Source organism: Stenella coeruleoalba, assembly GCF_951394435.1.
Source record: "Stenella coeruleoalba genome assembly, chromosome: 2".
Classification (NCBI taxonomy): Eukaryota; Metazoa; Chordata; class Mammalia; order Artiodactyla; family Delphinidae; genus Stenella; species Stenella coeruleoalba.
In genome coordinates this window covers 3,381,053-3,403,422 of record NC_137147.1, presented here as the reverse complement: position 1 = coordinate 3,403,422, position 22,370 = coordinate 3,381,053, and positions in this window count along the sequence as shown.

Below are 22,370 nucleotides of genomic sequence, written 5' to 3'. Positions count from 1 at the left end.
GGGTGAAGATGGCAGAATGAAGAAGAATCACAGACTCACTGTCCTCCGATACCCAACAAAGAGAAAAACATTCAGAAAAACGAAATTCACCAGCACTAACCACCTCATGCCAGAAGCATTGGGAAGCGCAGCTAAGAGAAAGGGGCAGGAGATTTCCAGTTTGGCACAAAGACGTGTGGTTCCTGACCCCACCCTTAAGCCCTGGAAGCTTTTCTGAGGAAAGACATTAATGCCGAGAATTCTCACACAGCTCCTGCAATGGGCGGCTGGTAGGGATGGTGGGCACGGGCAGCCTGGCAGAAGTGAAGGCAAAACCCTCAAGAGGAGAAGTCCCCGCTTATTAGAAGGAGCTCAGCAGAGGGGACAAGACTTTGCCATTTTCCAGGGCATGGAGTTGCCAGATTGAAAGCATAGAAATGTGCCAAGATGTCCCATGTGGGATACGCTTACCCAAAACAATTACTCATTGTTTTAAGTTAAATTGACATTTCACGGGGCAGCCTACATTGTTTCTGGCAACCCTACCAGGGCACTGTGTTGAGCTGGAGTCACAGTCTGGTGCCCCTGGCAGGAAGAGTGTGCCCTGGCTGGGTCAGTGGGCCCTGGGACAGGACACTCAAGGAAGACGTCAGAACTGGGGCTCTTGGCGCCAACCGCACTCAGCCTTGGCAGAGGGCGGCTTGCTACCCCTCACCGCCCCCAAACGGTGACCACAGGAAATCTGAGAGGGACGTGGAGTTTCAAATTATGGTCCGTGCTCCCTACCTGCAGGTTTCACATCCACGGGGTTCACATCCAAGGGTTTCACATCCACGGATTCAACCGATGCGAAATTTCGATGCATAGTTGGTTGAATCTGAGGAGGCAGAAATCCGCGGATCCAGCAGCAAACTGTGTTCATCACGCTGCGCCATTTTATGTAAGGGACTTGAGCATCCGCGGATTCTGGTGTCCGAGGGGCTCCTGGAACCAATTCCCCCTAGATGCTGAGGGATGACTGCATAGCTCAGAGAGGGAAAGACAAATTAGTCCCGTGCAAGATGGAAGAATGTATCACACAAATAGGAAGGCTAGACTGAGCAGCCCTGTCACGTGATGAAAAGGCTGAAAGAACAGTAAGGCAACAAATGAAGATATCCTGCCAAAAGGAGGGTGGCACAGAAGGAAAGAAGGAGGGGGAGGAGGGAGGAAAGAAACATGAGACACAGTGGAAGAATAAAGTCTAGAAGAAAACATGACCTAAGACACAGAAGCAGAGTCCCTGTGAGTTTTGCACACCAAATATATATTTAAAAATGAGTGCAATTTCACAAAAACCAAAAAGTGAGATTATAAAGTAAAAGAATAATATTGCCCAGCAAAGGAACCAAATTTAGAGACAATTTATAGATTTTATAGATCTAATAAAGAAATGATAATCAAGAAGAAACTAGACATTGCTGAAAATCAAATAAATGACATGGAGTTAATATCTGAAGCAGTCACAGAATGTGAGAGAGAAAAAAAAAAAACGAAGAGATAAAAGTAAATCAAAGAGAAGATAATGAATATGGAGGGCAAGCAGCGTATTCCAATAAAAGGAAAACACTTCCCCTAAAGTAGATAACAAGTGGAATAGAAGAAATTAGTCCAAGATGCAATGCAAGAAATATTTTTCCCAAAATGAAGGAAAAAGTAGATGTACCAACTGAAAGAACACACATATACCAGGGAAAAGATTATTTCTTGATACAAAAAGATTAGGAGATATCCCCTGGTTGTTATTAAACATCAAGTTAAAGAATTAATTCTGTAAGCATACAACCAGAAAAAAAGTACATAACTTACAATAGGAAAAAAAATCCATTAACTTCACACTCATCCAAAGAGCAATGTCTACAACAACTCAGAGGGAAAAAGTGATTGATTTAACCAAGTGGTCCATCAGGAAGAAAGCAAAAGTCAGACATACTCGAATATAAAAGGGTTCAGGAATATAGAACACGTGAATCCTTCTTGAAAGAAATATTGGACAAGAAATCCAAGCAAACAAAAGACAAGCCAAAATTAAGAACCCTAGCATAGCCATGGCATGGTAAAAGTGCTGGTGGTTAGTGATGCAAATACAACTATGGCTAAAATGAAACAATGGAGGATTATGCTATGACGATGGTAAATATTATAAACCCTGGGAGACAGGGAGATGCTCCTCTCAGAGCCCCCTGCAGATGCAGCTGTGAGGAGTTAGCTCCAGCTGTTCCTTCTTTCTGCTTCTGAGCAGAGGGCATGTTCTTCTCGGGGTGGTCACAGCCAATGACTGAGCAGGGTGGTGATGGAAGGGTCTGGCCAGTTCTGCCCAGCGTGGGATCCCTCTAAGGGACAACCTTTGCCCTGGAACTCCTCATTGGATGGGCAGAGGGTCAGCCAGGTCTGCACCACAGACTGACGGCTCCCCCGCCCTTTTCTTTTGCAGGTGTCACCCCTCAATCAACCTTTTGTACTTCCAGCTATTCTCAAAGAACCCATGCCAGCACACCAAGCAAAACGAAAATAATATATGTAACAAAAACAGGTAGATGGGAAATGGAGGAGCGGAGTGGCGCGAGACACCTGCTCACCCTATGGTTGTAGTGGGGGAGGAGCGGAGTGGCGCGAGACACCTGCTCACCCTATGGTTGTAGTGGGGGAGGAGCGGAGTGGCGCGAGACACCTGCTCACCCTATAGTTATAGTGGAGAGTCAAGAGCAGCTGCCAAAAACCAAAACATGTGCTTGAAAAACAACCTAATGACTCATCAACTTAATGGTTTTTCAAAACTTTTTTCTTAAATAGGATTTTTAAAGATTGATATGTCTTGTGGTGAGGAAATTAAAGTTCAGCTATGCTATCAGATTTTTAAAAAAATCAAATCAAATTAAAATTTAATTTTTTTTTTTTTTTTTTTTTTTTTTTTTGCGGTACGCGGGCCTCTCACTACTGTGTCCTCTCCCGTTGCGGAGCACAGGCTCCGGACGCGCAGGCTCAGCAGCCATGGCTCACGGGCCCAGCCGCTCTGCGGCATGTGGGATCTTCCCGGACCGGGGCACGAACCCGTGTCCCCTGCATCGGCAGGCGGACTCTCAACTAATGCGCCACCAGGGAAGCCCTAAAACTTAATATTTTTAATCATGCAAAACATGATACTACTTTTATAAAAATTAGTTCATCTTGTCTATACATTCACCTATTTTTCTATCTATTCATAGAGAGAAACCTGGCATGACGTTCACCAAATGTTATCCTATTTGTTTCTGGGTGATGGGTGATTTGTTGGTTTTCTATTTGCACTTCTCTGTATTGCTTTAGTTTTTATAATGCACATGTAAAACCTTTAGAAAAAAACAATAAAGCCATTACTTTAAACTAATAATAATGGGAACAATATGTATAGCTCACAATTCTAAGCACTTTACATGTATTACTTCTATAACTTACAAGTAGGTGAATTATTAGTAGTAGTACTATGTCCATTTTTAAATAAAGAAAATGTGACAACTGTCTACATGGAGTCTCAGAAGAATCTAAATAAAATATCATTAGGGTAATAAGTCTAGCAAGGGGTTGGCTATATACAAATATAAATTGCATTACTATAGACCATCAGAAAACACTTGGAGTCAATTAGTAAAAAGAAAGACACCTTTTATAATAGTGACCAAAGTCAAAAGGTATCCAGAAATGAATCTAATTAGAAATGGGTAAGATCTGTATGCTTTAAACTCTATTGAACTCTAGAGTTTTTGAACTCTACTGAAATTCACGAAAGAGTGCCTACATAAGTGAGAGGTAGTCTATGTTCATGGATAGGAACACTCAATATCATGGAGATGTGAGTCTTTCCTGAAAGGAGGTCTACAATCCCAATCAAACTTTAACTGGGCTTTTTGTGAGACCGACAAGCTGACTCTAAAATGTCTATGGAAAAGCAAAGGGTCAAGACTCGATAAGGCACTTTTGAAGAATGAGTTAGAGACTTGTCCTAATACAAAGGTTCATTCATAAAGTTAGAGCAAATAAAATAGTGTGATATCGGTGCAGATATCAACAAAATGGCCATTGGAACAGAACACGGAGCCTCTAAATAGACCCAAACAAACATGGAACTCTGAGATATAACAGAGGTTGCTCTGCAGGTCAGTAGAGAGAGCAGGAACTGTTTAAAATGATGCTGGTACCAACAGCTGCTCAGATGGGATGACACTAGACCGCCACCTCAAGCCAATAACATCATCAGCTCTAAATGGGTTAAAGTCTGCAATGTGGAAAACAAAACAAAAACTGTTAGAAGAAAATATTTATTTATTTATTTATTTTTGGCTGCGTTGGGTCTCTGTTGCTGCATGCGGGCTTTCTCTAGTTGCGGCAAGCAGGGGCTACTCTGTATAAGAAAGTATTTAATAAGACATAAAAAGTATTAAACATAAAATATTAATAAATTTTAAGTTTTTAAAATTAATAACTTATGTTCATCAAAAGTTACCATAAAACAGTAAAAAGAAAAGCCACAAACTGGGATATAATGTTTGAAACACATTGTCCTATAAAGGACAAAGAACTAGCATCCAAAACATATAGGGAACTCCTTCAAAACAAAAGAAAATAAAACCAAAAATCCAAGTGAAAAATAAGTAAAACATGTTAATAGGCATTTTATAGAAGAAGCACAAATTCCAATACATTTATGAAAAGGGGCTCAATCTCATTAATAATCAGAAAAATGCAAATCAAGGTCACTGATAAGCTATCACTTTACCTTTGTTGGTAAAAATTAAGAAGTCAGACTATACCATGTTGGAGAGGGTATAGATAAACAGATAGTCCTAAACATTGTTAGTAGGAGTGTGAATTGATACAAACACTTTAGAAAACAACTTGGTATTATTTTGTGAAGTTGGCCATTCACATACTTAACGACCTGACAGTCCCACTACCAGGTGTATGCATAAGAGAAACCTACCCAAACACCCCTCACAATAGAATGTTATGTATCAACGATGATAAATACACTACAGTTACATGCAGCAACATAACGTTTTTTTAGAGCCCAGAAGCAAATAAAAATTAAACACATACTTAGGCATAAATACACAAGTGAGTTTTTTTCTTTTAAGTAAAAGTATAAGAAACTGATTTAGTTTATTTCTGGGACAGGCAGATAGCATATAGGAGGCCCCAAGTTACCGGTTCACGGCTGTTTATCATTCTGCTTTACAACCTAAATACATGTAACATAGAAGCTCTCTTATGATTCACGTATCTTAAATAGTCATAAAGAACGAGATTAATTAAAAAGAAACCAAGGCATAGAGAGGTTAGGTAATGGCTCAAGGTCATGGAGGTAAGAGGTGGAGGAGGGGTGCAGAGCCCACACCTGCCTCCTGCTCTCCGTCCCCTCCACATCACCTCACTTTCTTGACGAGCTCGCTAAAGAAGGAGGTGCCGCGCAGTGAAAAGAAGGATTAAATTATATCGGTGCCAAATATCTTCTCATTTAATGGTAATAGGCCAAACTAGCAGAAGTGAACATGGAAAATGAACAGAAAAAATAAAAGTCACTGCGGCGACGGCCCCTGGAAAGCATTTGGACACCCAGCATTCTGAGACTTCCCCCAGCAGTTTGATAGGTGAAAATGCAAACCCATGTGTAAGCCCTCAGTTTTGTAAGGAAAGCCTTAATTTCTCTAAATATTTAGTCTCGGATTCCTGAGTCCTTCCAGAGCAACACTGTGCATGTTGGCAGCCATAAACAAGATAACACATCCCAAAGCCCAGCAGAAGTGTTCCACACGGGGAGGTCTGACCGAGACTCTGCTAAGAGTGTCCACCCCCGTGTTCTGAGAAAGCTTTCATTTCACTTAAGCCCCCATATCTAGGGCTGGAATCCTGTCTCCACAGCACTTAATTCCTTCATTTTAAAAGCACGTTTGATTTCCCTAAAAGTCAGTGCTTTTCTGATTATACAAGCAACATATGCTTACTATAGAAAATATGAAAAGCACCAACAAACATAAAGAAAAAAGGAGTATAAAGCACACACAATCCCAACTCATAAAGATCGTAGCTTTATCGGTGGGTGCATTTCTCTTCGGTGCTTTTTTCTGGGTACGTGTAGCTATGGGTTTATGTGTGGGTTTGTACTCAGCTTTTTCTACTTAACTGCTATCTTAGTGTTTATACAGTCCTGAATACTTTCTGACTGATCAAAGAAAACACTGATACTCCCCTCATTTTATTTTTTAAATTAATTTTTATTGGAGTATAGTGGCTTTACAATGTTGTGTTAGTTTCTACTGTACAGCAAAATGAATCAGCTATACATATATCCCCTCTTTTTTGGATTTCCTTTTTCACTGCAGTGCATTAAATAGAACTCCCTGTGCTATACAGTATGTTCTCATCAGTTGTCTATTTTACTCCCCTCATTTTAAAGATAACACTTTGCCTTTCTCTTCTGAGCCTATGACCACATCTGCCACACCCTCAGTCTGGACTGGGGTGATAATGGCTTCACGAAGTTCTCTGTGACTGTCCCTGTTTCTTTAATGTATTAATCCTTCAGATGAGATATGTCCTGAGCCAAGTACAAACCAGATGAACTTTCCCAGGACATGGCCACTGGCGCTTTGGGGAAGAATTACAACGATTTTAATAGCATTTATGTGGTTTTTTTTCCTATTTCCTTTAAAATTTTATTCGAGTATAGTTGATTTACAATGTTGTGTTAGTTTCAGGTGTACAGCAAAGTGATTCAATTATACATATACATGTATCTATTCTTTTTTAGATTCTTTTCTCATATAAGTTATCACAGAATATTGAGTAGAGTTCCCTGTGCTACACAGTAGACCCTTGTTGGTTATCTACCTTATATATAGTTGTGTGCATATGTTCATCCCAAGCCCCTGATTTATGTTTGTGTAGTGCTTTAAGCTCTATGACCCAATTTCATGTAGAAATGTAACTGTCATTCCTATGGAGAGGGAAGGCAAAGTGGTAGAGATATCAATCTGGCCTCTTGAGTTGGACAGCCAGAAATTAAACCTCCATCTCAAGATTCTGAAAGCCTGAGTTTCCTCATCACTAAATTGGGAGAAATAAAAGTACGTGACTCATATGGTTATGAAATGGCAATTAAAAGACCCAACGCACATAAAGCACTTAACAGTTCCTGGCATATGACAAGTATTGATAATGTTGCTACTGTTATTGTTGTGGTATTGTTGGTGGTGGTGGTCACGATGGTGATGGTGATGATGATGATGACAGTGATAACATAAGAAATCATTTTAATCCACTTTGGGGATTAAGGGAATCATTTATATACAATAAAATGGACTCATTCTAAGTCTCCACATGAGTTTGGACAAATGTATACACTCAAGTAACCAGGTACAGAATATTTTTATCATCCCCCAAAGTTCCCTGAGACCGGTTTTCAGTCTATACTGAATTATACCACCGCACGTATAGGAAACTTACTTCCGTTTCTCCCGACCCAATCTTTACGCTGTTGTTTCATACGTTTAACGTACACATATGTCCTAAAGCACAAAATACATTGTGACAATCGTTGTTCCAACAGCCAGCTCTCCTTTAAAGAGATGGAAATAATAAGAAAATGTCTTCCTCGTTTGCCCACATAGTTACCATTTCTGGTGTTCCTCCTTCCTTTGTGTTGAGCCCTGTTTCATCTGGTATCATCTTCTTTTTGCTTAACCAACTTGCATTCACATTTCCTGCAGTGCCCGTCGCTGGTGATAAACTCTTTTGGGTACTGTATGTCTGAAACCCCCCTTCACTTTTGAAAACTATTTTCTCTGGATACACAATGCTAGATTGAGAATATATACTTGCAGTGCTTTAAAGATGTTGCTCTTCTCATGTCGTTTCCAAGGAGAAATCTGCTGTCATCTTTATCTTTGTTGCTCCATATATAATGTGTCTTTTTCCTCTGGTGCCTTATAATACTATCTCCTTATTGGTTTTGACCAACTTGATTATGATGTACCTCAATGTGGTTTTTATCTTATTTCTTGTCCTTGGGGTTCATGGAGCTTCTCAGGTCTATAGGTGTATAGTTTTCATAGAATTTGGAAACCAAATTCTATGAAATTGGGGGGCCATTATTTCTCAATATGCCTTTCCTATCTCCCATCCTTCCCTGTTTTCAGGACCTCCTGTTCCACTTATATTAGGCCACTTGAAGTTTTCCCACAGATCACTGATGCTCTGTTCTTTTTTTCTGTGTGTTTCATTTTGGAGAGTTTCTATTGCTATGTCTTCAAGTTCCTTAATCTTTTCTTCTGCAATGTCTAATCTCCTATTAATCCAATCCAGTGTACTTTTCTTCTCACACATTGTAGCACTCATCTCTGCAAGTTTCATTCAGGTCATTTTTATATGTTCCAGGTCTCTGCTTAACTTTTTAACATACAGAATACAGTTATAATAACATTTTAATGCCCTTATCTGCTAAATCTAACGTATGTGTTGGTTCTGGGTCAGGTTTGATTTATTGGTTGGTTGATTGATTATTCTCATGACAGGCCGTATCTTCGTGCTTCTTTGCATATCTGGTAATCTGGAACTAGAAACCAGACGTGAATTTTACCTTGTTGGGTGTTGGACTTTTTTATTTCTATAAATATTCTTGCACTTTCTTGGCATAACTTGAGGATGACATTAAGTTACTTAGGAAAACTTGATTCCTTCAGGTCTTTTTTCATGATTTATTAGGTGGGTTTGGAACACAGCTCAGTCTAAGTCTAATTATTCCCCACTAGGAAGGCAAGACTCTCCTGAGAATTCTACCAATGCCCATGAGTTATGAGTTTTTCCAGTCCAGCTGATGGGAACAGGCACTATTCCTGGTCCTGTATGCGTGCCTTTTGGATGTATTTTTCCCAGCTTCAGGTAATTCCCTCACATGCATGTGTTGACCACGCTCTGCTGAACTCCTGCAGTTCTCCCGACTTCGCCACATGTAGTTTTCTGCTCTCCAGTGCTCTGCCCTGCAAACTTCAGCTGCCTTGGTCTCCCTAGACCTCTGCTCCTTGTCCTCAACTCGGCAAGTCAGCCAGGCCCTGTCTGGGTTCCACATCCATGTGCAGCAGCCCAGAAACGTTGTCAAAGCAGTAAGGAAGCTAGGGCAACCCTAGGGCTCACTCAATCCCTTACCATTTCTCAGGGATCCATGTCCTTTGTTGTGTGATTACCCAGTGCCTTGAAAACTGTTTTTGTATACCTCTTGTCTGGTTTTTAGTTTTTAGTTTTTTAGCTGTTTCAGGCATGAGGATAAATCCAGTCCCTGGGACTCTATCTTGTGTGGAAGCAGAAGCACCAAAAGAAATATTTGTATCAGCTTTGGGGAATTAAAGCTATAATTTACATCCAACAAAATAAGCCCATTTTAAGTCGCCAGATAAATTCTCCCAATGTTAAAGGGATCTGTCTCCATGTTACTGTTTTTAAAGCTCTCTCTACATGCTACATGCTACAGACAGGATTTTGTAAGATATGTATGATGAATATTTTCTCCCATTCTTTTTTTTTATTTTATTTTTTTTGGTTGCACCAGGTCTTAGTTGCAGCTCGCCAGCTCCTTAATTGTGGCGTGTGAACTCTTAGTTGCGGCATGCATGTGGGATCTAGTTCCCTGATCAGGGATCGAACCTGGGCCCCCTGCATTGGGAGCGTGGAGTTTTAACCATTGAGCCACCAGGGAAGACCCTTTTCTCCCATTCTTTGCCTTACCTTTTAATTTTAACAGTGTATTCTGAAAAGCAAGTTTATGCTTTTGATAAATTCCAAATTAATTTTTATGATTTTTGATTTGTGTATATGTGTCCTAAGAAAACTTTGCCTACTCCAGGATCACAAGATTTTTCTAACATTTTCTTCCAGAAGTTTCATTCTTTCAGATTTTAGGTATAGGTCAATGCCCCACTTGGCGATAACTTTTTGCATATGTCATGAAACAAGAGTCCAGTTTCATATCTTCTCATGGATACCCCGTTGTTTCAGCACCAACTGTTGAAAAACTTTTCCTTTCCCCATTGAAATTTGGTTCTTTTATCAAAACTCAATTGATCACCTGTCAATAGATCATGCTTGATCTATTTCCAGACTCTCTGTTCTGTTCCACTGATCTATATGTCTGTCCTCAAGCCAATACTACACTATCTCAATTCTTGTAGCTTGATAGTAGGTCTTAAAATTGGGCAGCCCAAGCCCTCCAGCATTGCTATTCTTTATTCAAAATGCTCTAGCTATTCTAAGTCCTTTGACTCTCCATGTAAGTTTTAGAATCACTTGTCAATTTCAACCAAAACACATACTAGGGGTTTTACTGTGATTGCACCGAATCTATAAATTAATCTGGTGATAATGGACGTCTTAACATTACCAAGTCTTCCAGTCCACAAGCAGGGATATCCCTTCAATTACTTAGCTCTCCTTTAATTTTGCTTAAAAATATATCATAATTTTTAGCATTCAGGTCTTTGTATATTTTGTTGAATTTATCCCTGATTATTCCAAGCTTTTCTTAAGCTACTATAAATTAGCTACCAGTATATAGTGATACTATAGGTATACTAAAATCCTGCTAAGCTCACTTATTAATTCTAGTAAATTTTAAAAATAGCTTCCTTAGGATTTTCTTCTTACACAATCAGTCACCTGTGAATAAAGATGGTTTTGTTTCATCTTTTTCTTTCTGAATGCCTTTCATTTCTTTGTATTGCCCACTAGGGCACCCAATAAAATGTTGAATAAAAAGCAGTGGACATCTTTGCCTTGTTCCTCATTTAAGGAGGAAAGCATTCAGTCTTTTACCATTAAGTATGATGCTAGCTGTAGGCTTTTCAAAACTGCTCTTTATCAGATTGAGGAAAATCCCTTCTATTCCTAGCTTAATGAGAGTTTTTATCATGAATGAGTACTGAATTTTGTCAAACACTTTTTCTGAAACTGCTGATATGATCGTATGGTTTTTCTCTTTTGTTCTGTGAATATGGTAAATTATATTAATTTTTTTAATGTTAAGCCAACTTTACATTTCTGGGATAATCACACGTGATCATAGTTCATTATCGATTTATTATATTATCAGATTTGCTTTGAAAATAAGCAAAGATTAAGGATTTTTGCTTCTAAGTGTATGAGGGATACTGGTCTGCAGTTTTCCTAAAAAGACACCACCTGCATTCGGTACTGGGCTAATACAGGCCTTATAAAATGAGTTTAAAAGTTTTTCCATCTTCCGCTATTTTTCTGAAAGAAATTGTGTAGGATTAATATCATTACTTAAATATTTTCTATAATTCACCTGTGAGGCCATCTGAATTTGAATTTTGGGGGGAAAGTGTGTTATTACAAATTCAGTTAAAATAATAGCGATGGAGTTATTCCATTGTTTTATTTCTTCTTAAATCAGTGTTGGTTATTTTTGTCTTTCAGGAAATACGTCAAACAACAAAAAAAATACGTCCATTTCTACATATATACAATGGAATACTGCAGCCATAAAAAAGAATGAAATAATGCCATTCACAGCAACATGGATGGAACTAGAGATTATCATACTAAGTGAAGTAAGTCAGAAAGAGAAAGATAAATACCACATGATATCACTTACATGTGGAATCTAAAATAATACACAAATGAACCTACTACAAAAGAGAAACAGACTCACAGGCATAGAGAACAGAGCTGTGGCTGCCAAGGGGGTGGGGGTGGGGGTAGGGGAAGAATGAACTGGGAATTTGGAGTTAGCAGATGCAAACTATTATATATATAGAAAGGATAAACAACAAGGTCCTACTGTATAGCACAGGGAACTATATTCAATATCCTGTGAAAAACCATAATGGAAAAGAATATGAAAGAATGTATGTATATGTATAACTGAATCACTTTGCTGTACAGCAGAAATTAACATTGTAAATCAACTATGCTTCAATTTAAAAAAACCTAATGTAAGGAATATGTCTATTTCATCTAAGTTGTAGAAGTATGGCCTAAAGTTGTTCATTGTATTGCCTTGTTATCTTTTAAATTTCTGTAGGATTTTCAGTGATTTCCCCTCTTTCACTCCTAATATTAGTAATTTGTACTTTCACGCTTCTTTTTCAGTCTTACTAAACATTTGTTAATTGCACTGATCTTTCCAAAGAAGCAGCTTTTGGTTACATGGATTTTCTCTATTTTTTTTCTCATTCTTCTTTCATTGATTTCTGCTTTTACCTATCTTATTTTCTTTTTTCTACTTATTTTGATTTCAATTTGCTCTTTTTTCCTCTAGCTTAAAGTGGTAGTTGATTTAGGATCTTTCTTCTCTTCTAATATAAATATTTAAAGTGATACGTGTTCCCCCCAATCATTTCACACATTAGAATACGCTGTGGTCAGGTTTGTACTCAGCTCAAAAAATTTTCTCAATTGTCCCTGAGATATCTTTTTTGTCCCACGGGTTATTTAGAAGTGTGGATTGTGTTTAAAATTCTGACATTTCAGAGATTTTGAAGATTTCTTTCTGTTACTAATTTATAATTTAATCTCCAAACCCCTTAGTTCAGCATTCAAGGCCCAACACCACCAAGCGCCATCTGATCTGCTGCCATGCCTTCATGACCCAACATGGGTCAATCTTGTTTCCCTAAACAAATCGTGTCCTCTCACGCTGCTACATTCTGCTGAGGCCCCTTATAACTTCTCTGCTTTCTAGAGAACTCAGGAGCTCATCCCACGCTTCTAAGATGGACCACGGCAATCAGTGCACACCTCCAGCTCAGCCCCTGCCGCACTGACTCATGAGGATTGGTTTACCCTCTATCTCCACGGGAGTGTGTGTTGCAGGAGGCAGGAACCAGGTCTTCTCAATGTGTGGAGCCTCAGCCTCCAGCCGGGCAGGAAAAAGGTACTCGGTGAATGTGGGAGGAGAAGGGGATGAAGAGGCAGTGCCATGGACTGAATGTTTGCATCCCCGCAAAACCCGAATGCTCAAGCCCGAACCCCAATGTGATGGTATCTGGAGGTGGGGTCTTTGGGAAGGAATTAGGTTTAGATGACGTCATGAGGGTGGAGCTTCCACGATAGGAGTGATGCCCTAATAGGGGATGAAAGGACCAGAGCTCTCTCTCCATCACATGAAGACACAGCAAGAAGGTGGCTGTCTGCAAACCAGGAAGTGGGTCCTCACCAGACATCAGGTCTGCTGGCAATGTCATCTCAGACTTCCAGCCTCCAGAACTGTGAGACATACGTGTTTGTTTTTAAGCCACACAGTCTATGCTATTTTGTTATGTCAACCTGAAGTGATGAAGCCAGGGAGAAAATGCCATTAGGTATGCGGGGCTGCCACCAAAACCCATCAGGAGACGGGGGTGGGGTGCACCTAAGTATACAATTCCAAGATTCTCAGGAACAACATAACAGCCCATTGGCTCGCCTCTTCTCATGCTCAAGTTCCTCAGATGTTGACCGGAGTCCTTCAGTTACAAGACTGGGCTCACGGAGACAATTTGTCTCCAGTCCCCACAGGCTCAGCTCTCATTCTCCACCACCTGGGTAGGAATCCTCAGCCCAGGCAGCTCAGCAACTTGAAATGGATCCAAGAGCAGAACAGGCAACCGTTGGCAGCTTCAGAGACCACGCTCCGAATCGAGACATGGCATTAAAAAAGCACATCCAGAAAAAAAATTATATAATACATGGAAATTAGTCCAAGAAACAGGCTATGGTCTTTACACCACAGGAGCTGAGGTGCAGCACAAGTCTGGGAACTAGTAAATCCATCCATTGCAGGCCTTGAAATGTAGCTAACGAGTAAACCAGTATTTGTAAGAGGCTTCAGTTGTCACTTGGAACAAACAGCTCCTAGTAAAAAATGATACTCCTCTCCCGTTTCACACTATCTTTCTAGAAGCTCCAGGGTCTAGCCTTCTCTTTAAATAATGAAAATTGTAAATACTGAAATGATTTAAATGCTGGTGTGATAAGACTAATAAAATAATCGAACTCCTGAGGGAGACAGAGTCGGCCTTCAGGGCCCCTTGAGCATGCAATCCCTTCCTGACCAGGCTTTGTATACAGACACCTGGTTTGGTGGGAGGAAATGGGGAGGAGTTTCTAAGTGTTGGAGGATCCACAAACACAGAGCTCCTGAACTAGAAAGAAACTTGGAAAGAAAAGCATCCCGACCTTTCATTTTAAAGTCCGAGGACTCAGAGATAGATGCATAATAAATATGTGATGACAAGAAGGGCATTCCTGGACACGGGTACCAATGAAAATATGAAATAATGTACCACTCTCTAATACTCTCTGTCCTTGAGCTCACTGGGACCCTGCTGAACTGCCCCCATCTTAACAGCTCCCCTTAAAAGGGGGGAGAATCTGCACATCCCATTTGGCCAAAATGTGTGGCGGGGGATGACTTGCCATCAGAGAGCCCCAGACACAGGACAGACCTTTCTAAAATGATGTATGTAGCCAAAGACCTCGGCCCATCAAGGGTATGTTATATGTGGAAAGAAGAGCTTCTGCCTGCTTTCTCAGCTCTCATGTGGTTTCAGTAGACATGCTGTATTGTTTTAACATGCTTTTAAAATGTGTGTAAGAGAGAAAACTTACATAAGCCTTTGGATCAGTTCCCTAAGGAAAGAAGAAACCTTAAATGTCAACTTGCAGTTAATAAAGAGCAGATCCTTCTTCAACAGGGCTGCCCTTCACCAGCTGGACTTGGGATGGTGACGGCCGAGCGGCAGGCTGGTTATTCGCTATACGAGGTGCTTGTCTCCCCAGTAAACTATGGGAACATTTTGAGAACCAGCTTTCAACCGTTTTGGCTTTAAGCACATCCATCGATTACCAGGAAGAGTTATGCCTCAGGTGAACCAAGCCAGGATTTTCCACAAACTATGTTTAATGCTCTTTACTCATGTCTCAGCCTACACTGCACTATTTTTGCAACTTCTTGTGAGTCTTAGACTACTTCAAAATTTTTAAATTGTATACAAGATTGGTTATGCTATCCCCATCTTTTCAAATACGGATGCCAAGTTCACGGAAGGTAGGGGGCTTGCCCAAGGTGCACTGACGCAGTGTACCAGTCAGGGTGGGCTTGCTTGTGCTGCGGAAAAGCAATCGCCCATCTCAGGGACTTGATACACCACCTATTTATTTGCCTTCACACTACGTGGCCATCGCAGGTGGGCTGGGAGCTCTGAGTCAGGGTCATCCTTAATCCAGAGGACAGATCCAGGACTGAGAGGGCAGCCCCTATCTGGAGCACTGGGGGCACCATGGCTGAGACGGGGCATGGCCAGTGGTGCCCTGGCTCTTCATGCTGCCACCTGGAAATGACTGATTTCACCTTCATTTCATAGTCCTTTGGGCACAGCCAGCTAACTGGCAGTGGGCAGAGAAAGTCCATCCTACCATGTGCTAAGAGAGAGACAGAGAGAAGAGAAGGAGAAACAGAGCCAGGACCTCATATTAGATAGCAGGTGTCTTTGAGCCAAAATGGGATCCTTGTCTCTTTGATCACACAGCCTGTGCCCTTTCCTCTATACTCTGCAGTTGCACTGTTGCTTTTAATTAAAAAGTTTAAATATTATGTATTTCAGCCTCTCCTTTAAAAGTTAAAAGATGGAGGCATAAAACCTAAGCATCTCTTAAACTACCCCTGAGTTTAAATCGTGTCTCCTGAGTTCCTCAGAGAAGAGTTGGCATAAAATATACCTGATACTCAGTTAAATGTGAATATCAGATAAACAACCAAAAATTTTGTATGAGTATGTCCCAAATATGGCACATGGTCTACCTGTACTAAAAAATTATTTATTGCTTATCTGAAATTCAAATTTAACTGGGCATCCTCCAGGGCCAGTAGGGGTGGGGGAGGTGTTATTTTTATTTCGTTTGTTTTGTTTTGTTGCTAAATCTGTCAACCCTACCTCAAAAGTGGGTCCATCATCCTACCAAACAGTACATGAAAGGATGAGTTTTGGAAAATTAAAATAATGGAAAAATAGGTAAGATCAAGGGAGTGCTACATACCTGCAGGAGAGCCAGAAGTGGTTCCTCAGATAATACCATAAACTCAGAGGAAGGCTGTTGGGACAATGTCTGTGCTCCCTACAGCTCCTTTGTCACCACTAGCCCTCAAAGAACACTTGTTTGCTGGATCTACCGAGCCTGCTTCTGGATAAAACTCCAGCTTTGACGGACCTCCCGTTCTTCCTAACATGGCCTTTCAGAACCCAAAGAGTTGGGCTTAGTTTTGACTCTGTTTCCTAACAACCAGCACATGACCTGGAACTGTTACCAAACCAAACGTGGGTCTGCTCATCCCCGAGTGGTAAAGCCTATTTACTGACACCAGGTTGTGGTGAAGGAAAGTGCAGGGTTTATTGCAGGTGCCAAGCAAGGAGTCCAGGCAGCTAATGCTCAAAAAGCCCGAACTCCCTGACAGCTTTTAGGGAAAGGTTTTTAAAGACAGGGTGAGGGAGAGGGTTGTGGGGTGCCTGATCAGCTCATGGACATTCTTCTGACTGGTTGTTGGTGAGGTAATCAGGAGTCAACCCCATCAGCCTTCTGGCTCCAACTGGTCTGGGGTCTACAGGCTTGTGGGCAACAGACAGTTAACTCCTTCCACCTGGTGGGAGTTTCAGTATCTGCAACACAGCTCAGGGACATGGCTCAGAATATTATTATCTATCACCCTTGAGGAGGAACTAAAGGTCCTTGACCTTGTGTAACAGCTAAACTATTATTATTTTGTCTTGCTTCACTGTTTTTCTTTGTTTCTACATTTTCTCACATCTGACTAAATTTATTCTTTGGAACTCAGGGAAGGCCTAGGAGGCTAAAGTTTTTCTACAAATAAGAAGCAGGTGAAGGACATGGGACGGGTGGGTCCCAGGAAGGCCGCATAGGGTCCTGCTCTGTTACAGTACAATGAGGACCTTGATAAATGTTCATTGTACAGAATGGAATTGGAAGGAAAGAAGAAGGAAGGAAGGAAGGAAGGGAGGGAGGGAGGGAGGAAGGAGGCAGGGAGGGAGGGGCGGAAGGGAGGAAGGAAACACACACACAATGTTTTGGCTGGGTGTGAACTCTAAGCTAACAATTCTACTACAGTGGCGCCTGAAAGGAGCTAATCCAATTAAATATTTTCCAGATGGAGCTAAGGGAATATACATTCTTCTCACTTAGTTTCACTTTTTCACTGTCTTCTTGGTGTTTCTGGTGCTGCTTAAAAATGATTTAATGAAACCAAAAACTAAAAAGACATTACAGGGTTGAGTATAATGAAATGAGGGGGACTGCAACTGAGGCTGACACTTGTTCTTTAGTTAATTCAATTGTGCCTAATTATCTTGCTGCTTTGCCATCCAGCCTTCTCCCAACCAACACCAGCAGCGGGAACATTCCTCATAATTGCAGAGCAGCGCAAGACGGTACCTTAAAGATAAGATGAGTAATCCTCTGCACCCTAATTTCTCTGCCATGTCCCTGAATGCCTCTGAGCATGTGGAAGAGAAAACTTCAGAGCCCAGCTTTCTCCTTGAGACATGCAAGAAATCTGTGACTGCACTTCCCATCATGCATCACCCTAAATACCAGCTGACACTTTTTGTCCACTTGGAAAACGATGGTCCGTTTTAGAGGAATCCCAGAAAACCGGGCTGAGATGAGATGAACCATCGCAAAATGAATTAACTCCAAAATCTCCACAGAAGATAAAATATACCAAGATACGTATCAGCCTTGAGCAACTCTCCGCTTTCAGGCTGTGACCTGATTGCTCGATTCCTCTAGCCAGTTAGTCCAGGTTTTTACAGATTTTCCTCTGTGCCTATGTTGTTTTCTGTAATTAGAAAAATTTTTCAAATACTCCCAAACTCCTCTAAACTTCAAAATTATACCCTACAGTCGAGTTTGCAACAAAAGTGGGACTTCTCTGGTTTACCTTCATTGTAATTTGGTTTGGGAAAATGTGGTTTTCAGCCGTAGCAAAGAAAAATTGTCTTCAGAGCTCAAGCTGTCTTTGGTGAAATGTTATTGTTCACCGAATATGTGTTTCCACGAAATGTTCTCTAGCAGCTGGAAGGGTCGGCCCGCTGAGCTCTGCATTTCAACACACCCAAGCCTAGAGTAACCTCTTGGGACACTCACCTCCAGGGCCTAAGAATGATCTGGTCTTTCTCTTATAAGGACCAGTAGAAATGGCCTGAGGAGCAAAGAAAGGAAAGAGTGAAATCCTTTTTCCAAGGTACTAGGGGATAAGTGGAGGGATAAAATGGTGAAGGATGAGAGTTCTCTATTCCAGGCACATGCGGTACCGAGGAAAGAGAAGGGAAGAAAGGTAGTTAACCTAAGAGATTAAAAATCAGATTTGGTAAAACCAAAAGCAGAGGTGGGATATTCTGAAGTAGTAACAATAGGTATGTACCCCCCCCCCTTTCTCTGACATCTCTAAATCCAGAACTTTCTAACATTGGATGGAAAAATGGTTCAAAACTGAGAGGAATTATGGAAAAATGGAGATATCAGCCTTTTTGCAAACCCAGCGTAAAGCTTGGTTGATGCAAACCCACTGTGGCTGACACACTTGGGTGACGAGTTCAGCTTCCAAGCCAGATGGCCTGTGTTTGGATTCCGGCTCTGCCGCTTAAGAGCTGTGTGACACTGAGCCACTACTTAACCTCTCTGTGCCTCAGTTTCCTCATCTATAAAATGGAGCTGATGATGACATCCTACTCACTCGTGGTTTTGAGAACCAAACCAGTTAGTCCATGTAAAGTGCTGGGAACAACAGCTGGTATGTAGAAAACAGGCATTTATGGTCAAGAGTCCAGACAACTTCAGGTGAAGTCCCAATGAGAATCACCCTTTGGGAGGGCCTCAGTTCTTTTGTTGACCTAGAAGCGTGGAACGGTAGGGTAAACGGGATGGGAAGTCTTTCAGCCGGGGATAAATGCCCCCCGGGAGTGGGCGTGTCTCCGCTCCACAGCTCACCTCTGGGAACATTTATTGAGAGCTTCCCCACTCCAAGGAAGCGGGGCTATGATTCCCATGTCACTGGAAAGCAAATGGAGGCACCAAGATGTTAAGTAACTTGCCTACAGCCCCGAGAGCAACAGAGCAGAGACTCAAGCGCCCACCTGCCAGGGCCCACCCTCCTCCACCGGGCTGGCCCCACTGCACTGCACACATCCCTGAGGGGGCACCGAGTGAGCTGGAAAGGGATGGTTCATCAGAGAAGACGTGTCTGGAGGGCTTTTGAAACACGGAAGGTCCATGGACGAGAGCAGGGATTTGCACAGATAATTTAGCCACGTGCATCTGAATGTTCCTCCCATGGATGCCCCAGCTGGTAAAACCAAGCAACAAGACCGCCTCTGCCCTGCTGGAGGGAGGGCTCGGGTCCCGCCACCCACTCTGCAGGCTCACAGGATCACAGCCTCTCGGGCAGCGAATCTGCCCGGGCACCTGGGACTCAGAGCTAGTCTTCTCATTCTGGGGATGACACACTGGGGCCCAGAGAGAGCAGAGGGTAAGCTTCCCAAGCGTGCCCAGCTAGCTGATGCCGGAGCCAGTTAGAACTCGGCCTCCCTGAAGAAGGGAAGGAAAGCAAAGTGTCTGAGCTGGGCCCCCGGAGAGGTCTGTGTCACCGGAGAAGAAGGGCTGTGGTGGGAGCGGGAAGGATGGAGACTGGGAAATTCTTGCCATGGTCCATCCAGGCACGAGGCAGGGGACATCCAGTGATGTCCCAAGTCACCAGGAAAGGGGAGCAGAAAGCAAGAATGTGCTCTCTGCTCTGCTCTGCTTCCAACATATTGTATTTAAACTATCAAGTGTTTTAGCCAATCTGCAGAAAATAAATTCTTTTCACAGGGGGTAAATCTGGCTCTCTCTCCTAGCAGAAGGCCCATGGCTCCCACAGAAAACGCAGGCTTTCTGCAACTTCCCGGCCCTTCACCCTATCTCTGGAATTTACATAATTGCTGGCAAATAAAATGATAAAAGCATCCTCTTTCATAACGGGCATATTGTTACTATTATTATTCTTAAGGCAAATTATCTTCTGATTATAGAGATCAGTCAAAACCACGATTCTGCTGATTGTGAGGTGGGGACTGATTTTTTTTTTCAACTCGGAGAAGAGCTGTTGTTTCCATGTTAGAAAATTACATAAAATGCACTTGGAGGGAAATAAAGTTTCTGAGACTCATTTAATTATCATTTCTCTCGGAACAGTTCCAGCCTTTCACTTGCCTGTCTAGTCAAATATTGTTTCCTAAAGTTGATTCACTTCTTTTACTGCAGATCAACTTCTTCCTTTTAAAAGTATCTCCAGGGCTTCCCTGGTGGCGCAGTGGTTGAGAGTCCGCCTGCCGATGCAGAGGACACAGGTTCGTGCCCTGGTCCGGGAAGATCCCACATGCCGCGGAGCGGCTGGGGCCGTGAGCCATGGCCGCTGAGCCTGCGTGTCCGGAGCCTGTGCTCTGCAACGGGAGAGGCCACAACAGTGAGAGGCCCGCGTACTGAAAAAAAAAAAAAGTATCTCCGATTTTTCAAAACTCTCTTTTTCTTTAGGTGGGGGGAGGGATAAATTGGGAGATTGGGGTTGACACACTACTAGATATAAAATAGATAACTAATAAGGACCTACTGTATAGCACAGGGAATTCTTCTCAATTCTCCATAATGACCTCTATGGGAAAAGAATCTACAAAAGAGTGGACATGTGTGTATGTATAACTGATTCACTTTGCTGTACAGCAGAAACTAACACAACACTGTAGATCAACTCTACTCCAATAAAAATTTTTAAAAAAATTTTTAAATACACCAATTAGATATTGGTGTATGGTTATTGGGGGTTTCTCCATCATATAAGGAATGCACGCTTCAAAAGAAAGAATACTTGAGCACAGTGGCTTTGAAATGAAGAGATGCTCGTCTTTTCTGGGTGGGGAGGCAACCAAGAGGAACTGTCTCCTGCCCTGGCAGAGAGACGGGCTGGGGCGCAGGGCCGGCAAGGGCCCTGTCAAGACCTCACCCCTCACACGACTCCAAGTCCAGAGCAGAGCAGAGAGGAGAGCTTCCGGCTCCTCCCGGCAACACCCATCCTCAGGGGCACGTACAAACCCTCACCCGGAGGGGAGCATCCACCTGGCTTCTCCCTGGACTAATCCTGTGATTCCCACCTCGGGGTTGGGTTGGGGGGACGTTTGGCAACGTGCGCAGACAGTTTGGGCTGCCGTGACTGGGAGAGGTGGGGAAGGCAGTGCTCCCTACGGGCATCTAATGGGTGGAGGTCAGGGCTGCCGCTATACGTCCCGCGCGGTACAGGACACCCGTCCCCTAGAGAATCCTCTGACCCCAATGGCTACAGTGCCGAAGCTAAGAAACCCTGGTCCAGTTGATCAGAAATCGTGTGAGACTTTTGAATAGAAAACCACGGGGATTGGGTGGGGCTATATTTGAACCCTCTCTGCTCCTGAAGGTCCAATAGCAGTGGTGCTCCAGATTCATGATGTCATTTTGGGTAAATTACACAAGAACAGGGCCAAAACTGTATAATTGATTATACCCCGATGTCTGAATTGAGGAAGAATTTCAAACAAAAAGACCCCTCTCCCAAAATATATACACATAAACTTTTAGGGACGCAGATAAAATCGCCAAAGCTCTGTCAATATGATTAGTCCACATACTGGTCTATATTCCAACTGTTAGGTCAGGAGAAATTTGATGGAATACTTCAGTGTCTTCCTTATAGAGCCTCTCTTAGGTTTCGCTAATATGCTGATTGAGACTCATTAAAATACTAGGAATTTCGAGACAATATTTCATGACTACTACAGAGCAAGTCATAGTAAATGTTTTCCTTCTTTTAGCTTGTTGGAACTAAGAAACACTAATTATGTGCCCCAGTCCTCAAAGAACTAAACATTTCAGCATCTGTTACAACAGAACGCCGGCAACGTTTTCTGCAAAAGGTCAGATAGTAAATATTTTTGGCTTTGCAGGTCACATGGTCTCTGTCACAAGGACTGGACTCTGCTGTGGAAGCCTGGGGCAGCCACAGGCGATATGGAAATGAATGGGTTTGGCGGGCTGCCAATAAAACTTTATTTACAAGGACAGGCTGAGGGAGGGACTTGGCCCCAGGACCGTAATTGCAGAGTCCTGTCTTACAACATAGATTTCCTGAAAATAATGCATTTAGGCAAAAAGGATAGGGGAAAGTTCAGAGTCAGCCATTGTAAAATGTCGGCAATAGTTCTCACCATCTTACAAAAGCAGCCTGTGTACAACTTATGGCCAATCCAAGG